Consider the following 19,082-nt stretch of genomic DNA (forward strand, 5'->3'; position numbering starts at 1 on the left):
AAAATTGACAGTAAGTGCTCATGAAGTTTTTTGAAAATTTGAAAACAAACAGAACGCCCAAATAAAAAAAAACTATGGATTGGATTTAAAGTTATGTGTTATTTTTGTAATCAAATATTTTATTTATAGATTGGTTTCCAATTGAATAAAATAAATAATTTCCTCTAAGGAGATACAGTTTCCAAACAAACAATTTGTTAATTGTAAAAAATATTTTCCTAACAGTTTTACAGGGCTCGAATTTAACACTGGACCACTGGCCTAGGGCCAGTGAACTTAGGAGTGGACACTATTGGTAATTACTCAAAATATTGATTAGCATTAAACCCTACTTGGTAACAAGTAATGGGGAGAGGTTTGGTAGTATAAAACATTGTGAGAAACGGCTCCCTCTGAACTGGAGTAGTTTTTGAGAAAGAAGTAATTTACCACTAATTTGATTTCAAGACCTCAGAATTAGATTTTGAGGTCTCAAAATCAAGCATCTAAAAGCATACAACTTCGTTTGACAAGGCTGTTTTTTCTTTTCACTGTCTCGCAACTTTGACGACCGATTGAGCTCAAATTTTCACAGGTTTTTTATTTTATGCATTTGTTGAGATACAGCAAGTGGGAAGACTGGTCTTTGACAATTACCAATAGACCTTTTCGCAAATACCATTGCGCAAGCGAAACTGTCGAATGAGGTGCATGCTGGTCTAGCTAGTGATCAAATTTGATAGCTAGCTTGACCAGCATGCACCTCATTCCACGTCTATTGTGCGGAGTATTTGCAATAAGGTCAGTAGTGTCCAGTGTCTTTAAGTCTGGAGACCGGTCTTGTGTTGAAAAATTTGACTCAATGGGTCATGAATTGAAGTTGCAAGAGAATAACGAAAGAAAAACACCCTTGGTGCAAAACTTTGAGTGCTTTCAAATAAATTTAATAAAAGGCCAGGCCTGTATGCTTTGGGTTTTTTTTTAATGTGCAAGGGCACCAATGCATTGTCTCCTTGGTAAAGGGCACCCTATGATGAAATTGTAAATTTCTACTTGAGCATTTCAAGGGCACCAAGGCAATGACCAAGGGTTATGGATGCAATCACCTTTGTATACTGACAAGTATCAGGCCTGAAAACTTTAGAGGGAGCCGTTCCTCACAATACTTCAGCCCTGATACTTCACGACGGCAACGACGGCAATTGCCGTCGTTGCCCCTACCGATTGCCGCAATGCCCTTCAAAAACCCAATTTTTCACGGCAATGATTGCCGTGCCCTTTTCTCATCATTGCCGCCGTGCCCTTCGTCCCAAAAACAAATTATATTCAACGTTGTCAAAGTTCGAAAATAAGCTAAAAAGTCCCGATGTCTGTGTAAATTTCACGCAGCGAAATAGGCCCCAATTTCACGCACGTAAGGCACAGCAGCAGATTTCAGGCCGGTTAGTTGTTGTTCTTTGCGTGCGACAAAAAAATACTCGCAACATCGAACGCTAGAGGGCGTTTCCGAACAAAGAGATAGCGTGAGATTAAACGCCCTCTAGTGGTAAAATTACGCAAACCAACGCTAAGCGCCTTGAGACAAAGACTCGACGTGCTGTGCATGCTGGGATAGTGGTTTCCCCCATGCTTGGTACATATGATGTACCATCATGTATAGCATAGTCGTAGCGCACCGCATGCATTTATTCTGTCAACATCGTGTCAAAATGGAGCAGTTACGTGGGAATTTTAGAGTCTCTACGAAAAACTACACAACGTGCATGACCAGTAGTAGGATTACGTATGAACAAAAATTATTTATTGTGTATTGTAAGTAGTTGTTCTTTATTTGGTTGAGTTAGATGAATGCTTTCTTTTTTCATTGGGTAACAGTTAGAAAATGGAAAAATTTGAAGAACTATTTTTTACAGGCAACTCAGAGTTTTTTTTTCAAACTGCCGTCGTGCCCATCGCAACTTTTTATGATTGCCGTGATGCCCTTCCAAATTTTTGAAAATTGCCTTGGTGCCCCAAATTTTTACAAAAAGTCAAGGCAAAACTGCCGTGCCCCTTAAAAGCCGAAGTATCAGGGCTGATACTTTATACTATCAACAGATCTTCATTGCTCATTACCAAGTAAGTTTTCATGCTAATTATTTTAAGTTAATTACAACAGTGTCCAGTGCCATTAACGAGCAGCTGTGACACGACATGATGGTAGCACTGTCTGACAAAATATGAACTTCTGAACTAAGACTTCCTGGAAAAAAAGTCATGTGTTACAAATGTACTCAAGCATTTCTGAGGAGTGGGGGGTCTGTCTGAGACTATGGTCTGACACAGTGCCTCGGCCATTTTACTCTGTTGAGGTGGAGAGTTCTTGTCTACAACTACCTAGGGCATCGGTGCTCCGCTGTGGTTTAAAGGAAAAGTATGTCCACCTTTAGTTTTGGGAACCCTATGATTGTTTTTAATCCTATATAAAATGTACAATGACAACTAAATGTGAAAATTGATATATTCAAAGGGTGGTCCCGTTTTTTAGATATCACTAAAAATCTGGAGCGAATAATGCCCGATGCAGGAAGAGCACTCCCTAAAAGGAATACACATTCTCAGAATCAATTTTTATTGTTATAAAAACTGGTATGTTTTTATACCACCTAACCACATTATTTCAAAGTGAAATGCTTCTCAACATGCTTTGTACACCATCAAATGCTGTTGTACATGTAGGATTTTTTAACTAACCAATGGTTTCTATTGCCTTTATAAGTTTAAAAGTGATTACCAAATGTATACCTTCCCTTTAATCTTTAATCATAGCAGTCTTGGGGCAAGATCTTGTTGTTTATAAATTCCCCTACTGCTATGATCAGTTCTATCCAACCGCAGTCATAAAGAACCTGAACCATTGAACCCTTCTGAGTGTTGTTAGGAAAGGGGGAGAGGGTGGGGTTGAACCAAACTTAGTCTTAAAGCTTGTATCAACTTGCCAATTTCCCCTATAAAATATTTCCTTCTGAATATTATGATAGAAAAAAATAGTATTTTAAAAATCACATACCTGTAGTACATGTAGTTCCAACATATAAAGCTAATTGGTGTGACTTCACAAAGATTTCCAATGGACATGTCCTTTGCAAAATGAATTGGCCTTGCCCTCTCAAAGATAAAATTCCATGTGGTACAGTAGGCCTCAATGTTGTTCTAATGTACATGTTGTACAATGTATGTTATACACAATGTAGTGTAGGCTAAATACATAGTACGTACATGTAGGCCTACATGTTTGATCACTTTAATTTATGTGCTCTACATGCATGCGTAATGCAGAGCCTTTAGTACACTGTACACGAACATGAAGGTCTTATTGTGTACTTGAGTTACATTACAGCAGATTTTACCTTATTAAATATTCACACATGGACAACGAGGCTGATGCAGTACAGTTGGCCTTTGCAATGAACGCATCTTGGCTATGACAAAATAATTCTCAAATATGACTCTGCTTCATTGGGTTTTTTTTTGTTCCAAGCCAGTGACTGACAGTTTTATTACATGACTGTAATAATATTCTTAGTGTCACTGTGATTGTGCGCACATATAACAAAAACCTCGTAAAACGTTAAAACCACAAGAACTGTCCGTTGTCCACACTTTTGGTATCTTCGGGGCACTGGGATATTCTCTTTTCCTCCACTCTATAAATGAAACCCATAGAGGTCAATGAATGCATTAACCTTGACATTAGTCTCTTGTCAAGTTGCCAAACATAGGGTTGTCCCTGTATGACTCAGTCAGACCATTGTTCAGTCTGTACTCATGCTAGTCTTCCTCCAGGCTATAGACTAGCAACCAAGCTGGGTGAATCACAGGGTTTTCTTTATCACTCAGTGTATTGTGTGATATGGAATCTAAGCAATTGAGATTTCTTTATGTTCAATGTTTAACTTTTTAGCCCTTAACACACTGTGAACTCAGTAGACCATTATCACCCGACCACCATCTTTGTCATGTTCTTTGTATCCAATTAACAGTAATGGATGCGTACGTACTCAATGTCTGAAAAGGAACCAGACTTGATCTCATTCCAGCTTAGGTAGGCCTATTGTTACATTGATTTGAATGGGAGAAAATCAAGATGGCCACACCTTGATAAAGGTCTATGTAAGGATTTCCAATGAATGTGCCCTTTGCAAAATGAAAATGACATTGTGTGCTTGCAGATGCTTGATTTTCAGACCTCAGCTGAGGTCTCAAGATCAAATCAACTATTTTACAGAGAAATTACTTCTTTCTCAAAAACTATAATACTTACCGTGTCTCACAATGTTTTATACTATCAACAGCTCTCCATTGGTTGTTACCAAGTAAGTTTTTTTATGCCAACAATTATTTTGAGTAACTACAAATAGTGTCCAGTGCCTTTGACTCTTTCAATCCCTAAAAGCCATTAGCAATGAACTGTCTCAATCTCAATATCTCTGGTCTCTCTACCCACACTTCAATGCTCTGAAATATGAGCCTCCGGAGGCCTAAGTAGAAATAAAGGAGCTACTTAAGGAACCTCCAACACACATTAGAGACAGCATGAGGTCAAGGATTAGAAGGAGGGGATATAAGGACAGCTTAAGGTCAGCTGCTAATCCAATCAATAGAGCATTAGGGACCCAAGAATCTAGAGGATGACAGACCCAATGTCATGCAGCTGCTGTTGTTAAAGACAAAAATAGTGCACAACATTCTTCTGGAACTGAATTGAAGCAGTTGATCTGTAAACCTGAGCAGTGTAAAATCCTTCAAAATCCATATCAAGAAATTTATGAGTTATTTCAAAATTGGGCAGGTAGGCCTATATGTACTATCATAAAATAAACGCTACACGTTCCCAAAACCATTCACCTTTGTTAGCAATTTAGCACAGTGGACAATTTACCTTGTATAGATAGCATAGCAACATTCTGCACACAATGTATCAGTTGCTAACTCTAAAATCATCATTTGCTTCCCAATGTTTATAGCATTGTGCATAAAACATATTAACAGTCAAAACATTGAACAATTCAACGTTGCTTGACAAAATCATTCTCTGCAGCATGAAGCCAAACATACCATAAACATATTACTCACATGAAACATATTGGATATTATTAAGTAAGTGGACTACATTTATTTTGATAGAGCTAACACTATAAGTATTGGACAACCAAATAATGTTTAAAGGAACATGTTGCCTTGGATCGGACAAGTTGGTCTATAGAAAGCATTTGTAACTGTTTGTTATAAAATGCATGGTTAGAAAGAGGTTTTAAAAGTAGAATACAATGATCCACACAAATATGCCTTGAAATTGCACGGTTTTTCTTTTACCTCGTTGACAAACACTGTCGGCCATTTATGGGAGTCCAATTCTTTACTCCCATAAATGGCGGACCGTGTTAGTTTGCAAATTAAAACGAAAACCACGCAATTTCGAGGCAAATTTGTGTAGATCATTGTATTCTACTTTTACAACATCTTTCTAACCATATTTTATAACAAACGGTTACAAACGCTTTTCAAAGACCAACTCGACCAATCCAAAGCAACGTGTTCCTTTAAATTTATAGACAAAATGACGAACACATAATCTCAAAATCCAACCCCCCCCCCCCCAACAAACAAACAACAGGGCTATGTTTGTTTCAAACTACATGGCTGTTTGTTTCACTGTCAACAATGTCTGGTACACACATTACCAGTGAGGGCTAAACCATGGTTTTACCATTAGCAAGGACCACAAAGACAAGACAACGGTAGCATTACCGACTACAATCCTGTTCAGCGCTGTACACATCCATTTCAACATTTTGGGTTGAACAAAAGAAAACTCGCACCACAGCTAGACCTCGTCACAGGCCTGTACATTTGTATCCTTCGTTTTTGAAAGGGCAAGGGCACCAAGGCATTTTCTCCTTAGTAAAGAGCACCCTATGAGGAAATTGTAAATTTGTGGTGGAGCATTTCAAGTGCACCAGGGCCATGACCAGAGGGCAAGGAGGCAATTGCCTTCATTGCCTCCATGAAGAGTGAAGCTCGTCATCAGTTTCCCTTGTGCCATTTCAAAAATGATCTTTAGGAATACTGCAATTTTGTTTACAGTTTCTGTTTGAGAGGAGAGGAAAGCAAGTTTTAACCTAACCTGCAGTTTGTAAACAAAGAATAGATGTCTGGATTAATTGTAATATAATCCCTGGATAAGTGTTAATCCTGGGTATAAGTCCTAATCATGGGTATAAGCCCTAATCCTGGGTAACTTGGTTGCCAACCAACATTTCTGGGGTCAATAATTTACAGTGTAAACATACAAAAGTGAATACAGGGTAATGCAATGGGATGTTTGTTTGGAACTTAACCCACTAAAGCCCCTTTCACACGAAGCAATTTAGCAAGGGTCCCTTGCTAAATTGCAGCATGGTTTGTAAAATTTTACAAAATGTACCTCGTGTGAAATAACAAACATTTATTCTACTGCCAAAGTTCTCTTGTAAAATCTTGTCAAACATTTACATTTTACAACCATGCTAAAATAAAGCTAGGGACTCTACCCCCTCTAGTTAAATTACTGTCGTGTGAATAGCACTTATAAATGCAATAAAATGTCTCTCCTAGAAAAACTTGATCTGGGTCATCGGAACGTTTTGTGTTCCTAGTTCCTGATATATATTAATTTATTGTTCCATGAATTGTATGATCCATGGACAACAATGATCTACTAATACAGTGGTACTTGTTTTCCTCCACGCCATGATTCATCGTCTAAAAAACAGTAAGCGGGTAAACACTATGTGTGAACAATGCGTCATCATCCTTGCAGTACATTAATGTTTGCATGTTGTGCAATGCAGTTTGTCACAACAAATAAATACTCACGATTCTATGAAGCTGTTCATGCGTGGTGGATTAATAACGTCATACTGCCAGACTGCGAACTGCCCCACTAGGTTTACCACAGAGTAAGGATAGTTTTACTCTATACATGTAGGTTATACAGGGTTGGAAGAGCTGACAAAATAGTCGCAGACAGCGTTCGTGTTTTGTGTGATCAACCATTCAGGAAAAACAATAAACCTGTGATAGCTGGCAGTCTACACGCAGAACACTCGATTTAATAAGTCTCCTTTGTGATTTATCTGCGCGAGTAGGCCATGGGCTGAATGAGCTGATTCCTCATTCAGCGGCCCATGGTATAGACGGGCGCTTTTGTTATCGTCATTCAGCCAATGGTATAGACGGGCGCTATTGTTATTGCCTAACTTAGGCTTGGTGGTCAAGGTACCATGCCGACGAAAAACAGCATGCTGCCCTATCAGTCGATGATGTCATCGTCAGCAAATGCCCCCGTACAAGAAAACCATTCTGTCTAATAGTTGACTTTTTCGTAATGTGAGATTTGGATTAAGGGTGGAAACCGCTGTATCCTGACTGGACTAGGAACGATCCGGTCTCGTTTTTAACACCAGGTAGAATATGAAATAATCTATCCATATACTAATTGGGGACTGTTGCCGACATTCATAACATGAACATTTTCCGTGTTTTTGTGACTTGTTTTCTCTGTTTTGGAAGCCATTTTTTACGTACAAATTTCTCTTTTTAAAATTTGAGTTTCACCGATTGTTTTTAAACATAACGTCAGATATGCTCTTCGTTTCAATTTACTGATACATTATTTTGGTTGAGACTTTTCAAAAAAGGCTGAAAATTACCGAATTCCAGAAGCCCTTTTGACTAATTAATATTCACATAGAGGTCACGCATAAAAAAGTGCCGCATATCCCCGCAGATAAATAACAATGGGGATTAGTGTACTGCAGGTAGACTGTTAGGCTCTATTTTTCTGTTGTGTGAGTCAGAAGAGAAAAACATGTACAAATTGTCCATGCACACATTGTTCTTAGTTTAGGTTGTAACCTCAACTGAAATTGGCTGTTACCTTTCAAAGGCAGTGGATAGTATTGGTTAATTAATAATCAAAATAATTATTAGCATAAAACCTTACTTGGTAAGGAGTAATGGGGAGCCGTTGATGGTATAACGCATTGTGAGAAACGACTCCCTCTGAAGTAACGTAGTTTTCGAGAATGAAGTAATTTTTATTTCGAGACTTCAGAACTAGATTTTGAGGTCTCGAAATCAAGCATCTGAAGGCACACAACTTCATGTGACAAGGGTGTTTTTCTTTCATTATTATCTCTCAACTCCGACGACCAATTGAGCTCAAATTTTCACAGGTTTGTTATTTTATACAAGTATAATGTTGAGATAGACCATTTGACAATTACCAAGTGTCCACTGTTTTTGTTTACCTTCTCACAAAGAAGATTTCCATATTTCTAATTTTAATGGGAGACTTTCCAGCGCTAGGTGGCAGCAGACTTTTCGAGTAAATTTCCATTGTTTATGTAGTTCTAAACATGCGCATAATTCTGAGAACAATGGCTTTACCCAGTTAGTCTGCCGCCACCTATCGTCACAGAAAGTCTCCCATTGGATAGAATTTAATTCAAAACAGAGAGAAGGGAAAATGACAGTTATAACATCCTGGTTTACACATTACAGTCTCTCAACAAATACTCTTGCCTAATTGGTCAATAAGAACATGATTGACAGCCGATTGGTTGATAGATCCCATAGGGCAATGAGTAACACAAGCCACTGCTCCTAGGTCTGTGATATTATCACATAATGCTAATAAGTACAATACATTACCAAATCCTCTACGACAAGGGGCAACTTCCAATGTCCCACATGCAATAATGCGTAATGTGTAGTCCTATATAGATTATTATCAGATGTTCGTGTGCACTTAATGTAATTCACCATTTGCTAAATGGATAACACAGTGCAATGTACAGTATGCGTTAACATGCCTGGAACTGCGCCCTTGAAGGGACGTTAAAGGGACAACGCAATTTTCCTCTGGTAAGGGCAGACCTGGAATTTCATCTTTGAGAGGGCAAGGCCATTTTCACTTTGAAAAAGGCACTTCCATTTGAAAATCTTAAAGTCTATTATTAAAATTGATGGGGCACCAAGGCCAAGACCAGGTACACAAGGCCATGGCCTCCATGAAATTTCAGACCTAGAAGGTGAACTTCAATGTGGAGAATGTACATCGTAAGATTGAATTGGAACCTTGCAGAGGGCACCACAGGAAAAGCACAGGATACCATTGCTGTGGGTGCCCTGGGTTTATTTCAAGGCCTTGATTACCAAGAAGTTTGAGTACAGGTCAAACTGAGGTTTGCACACATCAAGGGTTGAATTTGGGGGGAAATTCCACAAGATAACACCATGGCTTGTGGCTCAAATGGTTTAATCGTGGCTCCATGGTTTAATGTAGCAGAAATCTTTTTACAGGACCAAAATCAAAACGAGAAAGAAATTCCCGACACAGTTAACCATAGAGCAAGATTTCAACTTGCATTTATCTGTTTTTATTTGAACAACAAAAACAAGGGTCTTTATGAGTATTGACCTCTTCCTTACTCAACAGAATTGAAGAGTGTTTGTCAGAGACACGAACATATACAACTTGTTAATCAACGATGCAAAGGAATGCTAAATATCTTGTTTTATATTGTTATAAAATGTATTAAATTACATTGTTTCCTTATTTCTATCTTATTGTTTTTCTTTTTGGCAATTGGATTAAGGATATTTGGAGAGGAAAATTCAGGCACAACCATAAAGGCCCACACTATTTTCGGGGTAGATATTTGTTGTTAGTTTAGGGACCTACAGTATGTACACGTAACATGTTCAGACATCGTCACAGACCATTTCAAAAAGTGCTGAGTCATATTTAAAAGTGCTGAATACAGTGCTTTATTATAGTGACTGCACACTTTCGCCCATCTGTATTTAGATTTTCTTAAACTATTAAAGATATAAACATGGGGTCATTTTAGAAAGAGTTTACATGTAGATTGATCTTAAGTGTGAATCTTAACTACCAAACAAAATGTGATGCCAATCATCTTAAATATTCTTAAAGGCAGTAGACACATCTATTATGCAGTGGACACTACTGGTAATTAGTCAAAACAATTAATACCATAATACATTACTTGGTAACGAGTAACGGGGAGAGGTTGATAGTATAAAATGGTGTGAGAAAGAAGTTATTTTCCACAAATTTGATTTCAAGACCTCAGATTTAGAATTTGAGGTCATGATTCAAGCATCCGAATGCACACAACTTCGTGTGACAAATTTTCACAGGTTTGTTATTTTGTGCATATGTTGAGATACACCAAGTGAGGAGACTGGTCTTTGTCAAGTACCAAGAAAGTGTCCAGGGGTGGATTTCACAAATGTAGTCCTAACTTAGGACTAGTCCTAGGCAATGCTAAGAGATAGGACCAGTCCTAAGTTAGGACCAGTAACTCATCCTAACTTAGGACTTGTCCTATCTCTTAGCAGTGTCTAGGACTAGTCCCAAGTTAGGACTACCTTTGTGAAATCCACCCCAGTGTCTCTAAGGTGAATCAAGCAACAAATGTAAGTATTCTTAAAGATGGAAAACTAATCAAAATAATGACTGCATTAATTTCTGCATACAATCCCCCATATCATACTGGATAACACTTTGCATACAATAACACTGGTCCAAAGACTTGACACAGAAAATAAAACAAACTTTATGACATCTCCAGAAAACTATTCCAATCCATCAAGGTATATCTGCTTAATCTCATGTCAACTGTCTATATTTATTCCTTCCATGGCAATGTGGACTATTTGTGGTCAGGACATACAAGAAGATACACAATTATACACCCCCCCCCCCCCCCCAAGGCACTGCTATTTGCAACAGCTGGTGCCCAAGACTTACCCAGACAGATAGCAAGGTTTGTGTTTACTAGGGGGAAGATTCATTTGAAATGGAATGTTAAAGAGAAGTTCTTCTCAAGACACTCATCACCGACTCCTTCAAACATCAGAAGAAGTCAATGGTAACAATAACGTGTTACTATTTGACGGCTTTGGACTTGATTTCACAAAGGCACTGGACACTATGTTTAATTACTCAAAATGATTCAGACGTTTTTAAAGGTAGGTCTTGGAGTTTAGACCAAATGATACTGGAGGTTTTACATTGTAAGTCGATACAAATATTGGAAACGTAAGTAACTAATAACACCACATCAAATAATAAAACACAAGAGGACACTGGACACTATTGGTAATTACTCAAAATAGTTGTAGGTATAGCATAAAAACTTACTTGGTAGTGAGCAATGGAGAGCTCTGTTGATATAAAAAACATTGTGAGAAACGGCTCCCTCTGAAATAACGCAGTTTTTGAGAAAGACAAAAAATTTCAGTTAAATATTAAACGACTTCAGGCCTGAAGCCCTTATTTAGGCATCTGGAAGCACATACAAGTACATTTTTATCTTGCAACTTGAGTCAAAATGTTCACAGATTTCTTATTTTTTGCATGTTTGGATAACAAAATGTATACACCAAGTAAGAATACAGGTCTTTGACAAATACCATAAGTGTGCAGTGCCTTTCAAAATTGCCATAGTGATTTGTAATGTGACAACACAACACTTTGCTCAGCAATTTAGAGTGATTTGTAGTAACATCAATCTTAGCTCTTTGTGAAATCAAGTCTGCATCCTTCAAACCGTAGCATATTAAAAAGGGTCAGCTGGTGTCTGTCTTAGATAAGTCAACTGAAAATAAATGTTGCTGATTTTCACAATGCATTTCCTGTCTTTGTGTCACAAACGGCTTTACGTCCCATCCGAAGGAAGAAGCAATGGTTAAGTGTCTTGCTTAATAAGGACACAAGTGTCACGACTGGGGATTCGAACCCACACTCTGCTGATCAGAAACACGCAGTTTGAATGCAGTGCTCTTAACCAGGCAAGAAAAGATACCATTAGGCCAACTTGACCAACCCATCTACAAACAATGTGGACTGACACAATGTTTCTATGGGACATGTTGTTTTTCAATAATGCTCTGGCAGCAGCACACACACAACAATTGCAAGGGATGTTTTCCTGAACACAAAATTATCGTTGTTATCAGTCTATGTACGTCACGGTAATATGGAAGATACTGAGCAATTAATAATAGGCCAGATCATATCCAAACGAGGTCTAGTGAGCTAACAGGAAGAGCGAATCAGCTTAGAATTGGAAATCAATTTTTTAAGTGGACCCTTTGCTACGTCACTCGGAACTGGGTTCATGAATCTTAACTACACACTGTCTCTGTCACGCGACAACGGAAATATTAATTGGGGCTGTTGTTCTTATGATTGGAAGGTAGACTAGGATCAGTGTATAAAGCATGCTGATTGAAAGTGCTCTTAAGTTAATTAGCGATGAAAGCAATGATGTGTATATTGGGCTTGGTATTTTAGTTATATCAACAAAGAATGTATGTGACATCATAAGTACAGTAGAATGTGTCTCACTGTGTACTATAACAGACCTGTCGTCGATTTCATCAAACTCTTCCTAACTAAGGATTAATCTTAAGACCTACATGTAAGAGTCCCAGCCTTGCACTGTAACATTGATTTATCCTAAGTTACGACGAGTAATTAGGACGAGTTACTTAGTCCTAACTAGAGATACGATTAGTCCTAGCATTTCGTGAGATCAGCCGCTGTACTTGTACAGTAGTACCATATTTTACTGCACCATTGCTGCAGAATATGGTGTAGTATGCATATTTCTGTGTCGGTTCGCTACTGTGCAAACTCCATCTGGTTGATATATCCAGCACAGGGCTACATTGCACAGAGGAACATAACATGTAGAGTGCGTACAGTGTACAATTACATGTAGTACCATTTCTTCCTGTGTAGGCCTATGAGGCTGAAGAATATAATACCAGACTGTAGAATATGACCTTGTAGAATACCATAATGTGTGGGGTTTGAATTACTTTTTCATACTAAATTTTCTAATTTTTCCCATGGGCAAAAAAAATCACCATTACAGTCCAGTTCGGCCTTATACAAAAAAATTACAAACAAAATGATACATGTCCCTTCAAATAGTCATTCTACAATGCTACGTTCCAACACAACCCCAAGGTTTGTGGTGCGTGCCCAAGTCTTACCATTTGACTCATGTGGAGAACACGAGGTGAAGGCTTTTCAATACACATTTGTTTCCACAGCTTGATAAAGGTCAGAATTGTTAACAAGAATTTTAAACAATATTGGAGGTAGAAATAGAAATGATCCATAGTAAGCATTGCTGTCTTGTTTGCCTTGACTGTTAGGTAGAACTGTAGTTTCAGTTTGTTGTTAGTTTCATTCTTTGACCATAATGATATTCTAGTTGTTATCATTAGTGGTTGAGGTAACAAAAGTCAATGACGAAAAAAGACAATGGAAAAAAGGGCCGGTTTAAATCAAATCTGAAGTTACGGCTAATGGACTTTTGAGAACAAACAAATAATTGATTCTGTATTTCTGTGATTTTATGACTTTTATTACCATTTACTGTACATGTTTTCTATAGTCGTTTTTTACGTTCTAACTTGATCACACATCAAGAAACAAAGTTGTTCCTTGATGTGTGATCAAGGGTCCACATTTAGTGAACCTGCGTGCCTGTTTGGGGTTTCCCTTTTGTACCATGTTGTATTTATGTGTGTGCAATTAACGTTAATAAACTAAATTACTTTCAATCTGAAAGCTCGCTATTACAAAGCTCAATATTAAGTACCAATCAACCAGGGAAATATTTCCTACTGAAAAATAGATAGCATTTGTTTACACAAAGGAAAGTTGCAAATTTTTTGTCACTTGAGTGACAGTCAGCTCAGAGATTTGTCAACAAATTACCAGAGTTTGCCCTTTTTCTTTTCAGTGATTTACATTGCAGTGTGAGCTTAGTTATAAACTAGCCAGCCGGACATGGACTTCTGACTGGTCAGGGGTCGACTTCACAATAAGTTAGGACTAGTCCTAACTTAGGACTAGTCCTAGGAGATATACAAATTGCATGGATAGTCCTAAGTTAGGACGAGTAACTGGTCCTAACACGAGATAAGACTAGTCCTAACTCTTTATGAAATCCACCCCAGGTCCCCCCGATGTTTGAACCGTCATTTGGCCAACGGACAACCATATTGGAGAACTCTGATTTCACCAAAACAAGCTTGCAGGTTTTCATTTTAATGCGTCCCAACAATTGCACAGTGGGGGGAAATCTCAGCAAAACATTAACAACGCAGGTTTCAACTTGGAAAATCATGTCACCCCCTAATGCTATGTGGGCATAGGGCCAAGAAGCAGAGCGAGCCATGCATATTGGCACTATTTATGGAACCCTATTAATTTATGGGCTGCCTGCATTGCAGCAGTAGTGAGAACTAAAATGTTAGCATTAAAATTATGCACAATGTTTATACTATGAACCTGTAGAATAAAAATTCACAACACGTTTTTTAAAATTAAAAGCATGCCCTGCACAGGGAAAAAGTTTCCATATCCTGTCACCACCTTCTCACTCATTTTTACAAAAAGGAAAATTTCATTTGAGTAAATTCCAAACTATTTTATTTTATTTCATAACAAATAAAAATGTGGTGCCACGATACAGAAACTTTTCCACATTTTTTAGTCTATTGAAAAAAACCATTGAATCACTCTTGTTCGTAGGGGATGCGTCCCTCCCTTCACATTCGTTTAAACACACAAGACAGGACAGTGGAGTGGGATGGGGCCAAGTAAAAATACACACATATTTTCATTCTTGTTTGTGGTTTTCAGACTTGCACTTGGTAACTGGTTGTTTTCTCTTGGGACATGTGTCTCACTCCAACAATATAAAAACGAAGAATACAGTTTTTAGTTTTACAGTGACTGAGTAAGTGTAACAAAAAAACTGGCAGGTCTTCTCAAAAGAAGAGTATGGTTGCAGGTTTTACCATGGTTTTACAGTGATGTGGTGTCGTCCGTTACATTCAACACTAAAATAATATGAAACCCAATAATATACACCGGCCAAGCAGACAAGAAAACAAATTTCCAAGAAAAAAAGTCAAGTCGGGGCAAAAAGCCGTTTACTTTTGTAGCATATTGTAACAGTGTCACAGGTTTCTCAAAGGGCAGTTATTCACTAATTAACGTATACATCATAATGGTACTCACCACAACATGGCAGCATTTCAAAGTCGATGTTAAAATTATAAAATCCCTCTCAAAAAATGACAACTCGTCTACACCAAAACGACGTGCATTTCTTCAATGTATGCAGTAGAAGTAAGTGCGTGTGTACAAAACATGTATTGCATGTATGACAGACGTAGAAACGAATGAGAAAACAGATTCACTGGTATGTTGCGTTGATTCTACGTTGCATCCCAAGTTTGGTTACCCGTCAATATTTTCTAGCGGTCGTGCCGAATAGCGCCCTCTCGTGCTGTTAGATATTTATTTACAATCCCTTTAAATAAGTTGTTGGAGCATGATTTGCTGTTATTCTAGTGGGAAATAAATACATTCCCTGTCTCTGTCTAATATCTTGGGAAACAAATTCCCACATTGTATTTGGTACTTTATGAGCCAAGATTTCATTTCAGCTTTGAGCTTTTTCCTTAAGGAATTCCCAAACACTTGTTATATTTACTCAGTATGGATCTTATTTAACAATAAGCTTTCAGACAAAAAGTAAACAAGGTTTTTTTATCTTCACAAATACTGCATCATTCAAGGGTGCAAAAAAACGAACCCTAGCTCTGTGAAAAATTTTTAACAAAACGAGCAAGAAAATATTGTTTTAGCAAGGAGGAAAATATCCCTGATCTAAGTTTTCTTCTTTCTCAAAATAATCAGAGAAGTTCACTAGGGGGTAATTAGGCGACCCCATCCCAACATCAACTCAGATCAGTTAAGCTATCATGCGCTTACTAGGATATCCCTACCACTTAATAACACACTGTTTTTTATTAATCCCTGTGTATTATTGATTGTTTGAGTGGTTAAACCATTGAATTGGGCAGATCATCCATTCCCCCCATCTTAGAGGTAAAACCTATGCTGAAACAACAGAACTTATACCATGCACAATATGGGAGCAGGGTACTCCAAAATGTTCCCATAAATGTTCCTTGTACAGAAGTCGCAAGAAACCTTACTCAGCTAACATCTAGGAACTAATTAACCAAAGAACAAAAGTAAAAGCAGCTGATAAGAAAAGATGGCTTTTAAGGTTTGTTCTTGAAAGTGTTGAAAGAAGTCTCCTTTCTCGGTTTGATGGGGAGTGAGTTCCATAGCGAAGGATCAGACTGAGAAAATGAACCGTTTCCCCAAGAGTGATAAGAGACCCAATGATGGACTATGCCTGAAGCACCAAAATGGCGAAACATTGAGCACAGGCTACAAATTGGCCAATCAGCACTCTCATTTTGACTTCTATGGGAGTGCGCCTATAAATGTCCACATGTGCATAAAGGTCTATTCATTTTATCGAATATAAATTATCATAATTAATAATACTTATTTGAGAGGCTAATCTTCATTACTCCCAACTTAGAAGCTGAATTGCAAAGAATGTGGCTACTTTGCTTTCAAACTGCAGGTATTTAAGGGCAGCTTCGGCAGCTAGCCTCATGTTTGAGTGTTTCTTTTTCTTGGGGGAGAAAAAAACGGGGGGTCCAGAGAAAAACCATCGTGGCATATGAGAGAACCAACACACAACTCTACTCACATATGGCCCTAGCTTGGAATCGAACCAGGGCCATCTTGGTGAGAGGCGAGCGCTTTACGCAAATAAGCCACCCAAGTTTGTTTTGGATAGTTTCTTGGAGTAAAATAAACAACCCTAAACTAAAGATTTATAAAAAAAGAAAATACAATAATTACTCATTATTTTTGTTGTAGTTTAAACAAAGTTTTATTGTGTATATAAACACCTAACAGTAGATAAAATTAACCAACAAAATATTATGTGGCGTTATTTGCCAAACTAAAACCAGTAACTTCCCTGAATACATCCGTGTACCTTGGTACAATTGATGATTTCTAAGTAATTTAAAACTTTGTTCCGAATTACTTTACTTTACAATGCTATAAATAACCTCTGTAGAAAATCTTTGCAATATTTGTTCATTCATTGTACGTGATCCAAAGATAATGCCACTATTTAGATAAGCAAATACATGGAGATAACAGGTGTGAGTTGCCAGATGAAAAGGATGTGTTTCTTAGCGTCTTTCTTAAAAGGAGTAAAATGTGCACTAAGCTTCTCACATTAGCATCCAACGATAAGAAGTCACAGGGAAATATTTCAGGTTTAGATTCTAGTGTCATACCACAGACATAAGCCGCATCCAAATCAGCGGCTACAGCTACGGCTACGACTGTTGCCAAGGGTGTTGCTATTGGCCTGATACTTCACGTAGGCGACAAGGGCAATTGCCTCCATGCCCCCTAGTGATTGTCTTGGTGCTCTTAAAATGCTCCAGGAGAAACTCACAACTTCCTCATAGAGTGCTCTTTTGTTTGTTTGAATGATCTTCCCATCAGGGGAACTCGGCAAACTCCCACAAGGGATATAAACACCAAGCTGGCAACAGCAAATCTCTCACACAAACATTGGTTCGACTACAAGGAGGAAAATGCCTTGGTGCCCTTGCCCTTTTAAAAATGAAGCATACATGCCTACCAGGCATAATATACTTCAACCCAGGATGACGCAGCTGTAGCCCACAATTCTGATACCTCCTTATTGACGGGTAATCCGTGTTGGCAACCAGACTAATAAATACTTACATTGCACAGATGCAGCACCACTCAAAACAAGACCTTGGCTCTGCCTCCGGCCTGCCTAAGTGTTTGTATTGGGCTTCAAACAAACAGGCCCTAATTTCATAAAGCTGCTAAGCAGAAAACACTACTTGAAAAATTTCTTTGCTAAGCAAAGATTTAGTTGGGCACCAACCACAACAAATGCAAACTTAATGTAATTTGGGCTGGTTACTTCTTTAAGTTTAGCACAACTTTTCGGTGCTTAGCAAGTCTTTGTGCTTACAGGCTTCATAAAATTTGGCCCCGATGGAGCCTAAGCCAGAGTGGAAGCCATGGTTAAAGAGACATGTTGCCTTAGATCGGACGAGTTGGTCTATAAAAAGCGTTTGTAGCCGTTTTTATAAAATGCATATGGTTGGAAAGATGTTTTTAAAGTAGAATACATTGATCCACACAAATTTGCCTCAAAATTGCGTGGTTTTCCTTTTCCTTTGCAAACTAACATGGTCAGCCATTATGGGAGTCACAAAAGGTGACTCCCATAAATGGCCGACTCGGTTAATCGACGAGGTAAAAGGAAAACCGTGCAATTTAGAGGCATGTTTGTGTGGATCATTGTATTCTACTTTTACAACATCTTTCTACCCATATGCATTTTATAACAAATGGCTACAGACGCTTTTCAAAGACCAACTCACCCGATCCAAGGCAACGTATTCCTTTAAAAAAAGGCACCAGGTATACTTCTACACTCTATTCAATATTCTTTGAATAACCCCAAATCATTAAAAACAAAATACCTAGTCAAGCGCGGTTTGCATACTTCTTGCGAATGCGGTAGGAATTTTGACATCACAAATTCGCAACAAAAAATTTACATCAGTTGACTTGCGCTGAACTCCTGAGTAACATTCGCTGCAAAAACCAGCCCTGTGACGTCAAAATTCATATATATCGCATTCGCATTCACAGGAAGTATGAACCAGGCTTAAGTTTTCTTTTGGTTTACTGCTTCATACTTTCTCCAGAAGCCGATCAGAGCATACTGATTGAAGCGTTGAGTTGAAACCAACGGTTCTTTTCAGAACCACCCCAACTCATTAGAGATAGTAATTACATGGTGTTACCGCAAACCTTTCTATAAGCTTCATACTTACACGATATATATCTAAGTGTTCGCAAAATCGCAATCAGAAGTGAGAAGTAACTAATACTAAAGATGCATTATTTCCTATCAGAAATTTGACAATTTCTCAAAAGATACCAAGAGAAAGAAATTAAACCTTAGATTCTAAGCAGTTACAACTCTAATCCCCTCTATTAAAGACACTGGACACTATTG

The 19,082-nt window shown here is 38.1% G+C and overlaps 1 protein-coding gene across 2 annotated transcripts in view; it reads right to left on the reverse strand.

The window, feature by feature from the left end:
- The window catches only part of LOC139951573 (cyclin-dependent kinase 17-like), an 83,188-nt gene extending 67,931 nt beyond the window's left edge, over nt 1-15,257 (reverse strand). Inside the window, exon 1 of one of the 2 annotated variants that reach the window (XM_071950528.1) lies at nt 15,143-15,257. The gene's annotated coding sequence lies outside the window, so the exon portion shown is untranslated. The remainder of the gene's footprint in view (nt 1-15,142) is intronic. The other variant, XM_071950537.1, reaches the window with a different exon arrangement.
- Nucleotides 15,258-19,082: the final 3,825 nt, after the last annotated feature.

Source organism: Asterias amurensis, chromosome 2, assembly GCF_032118995.1.
Source record: "Asterias amurensis chromosome 2, ASM3211899v1".
In the NCBI taxonomy this organism is placed as follows: domain Eukaryota; kingdom Metazoa; phylum Echinodermata; class Asteroidea; order Forcipulatida; family Asteriidae; genus Asterias; species Asterias amurensis.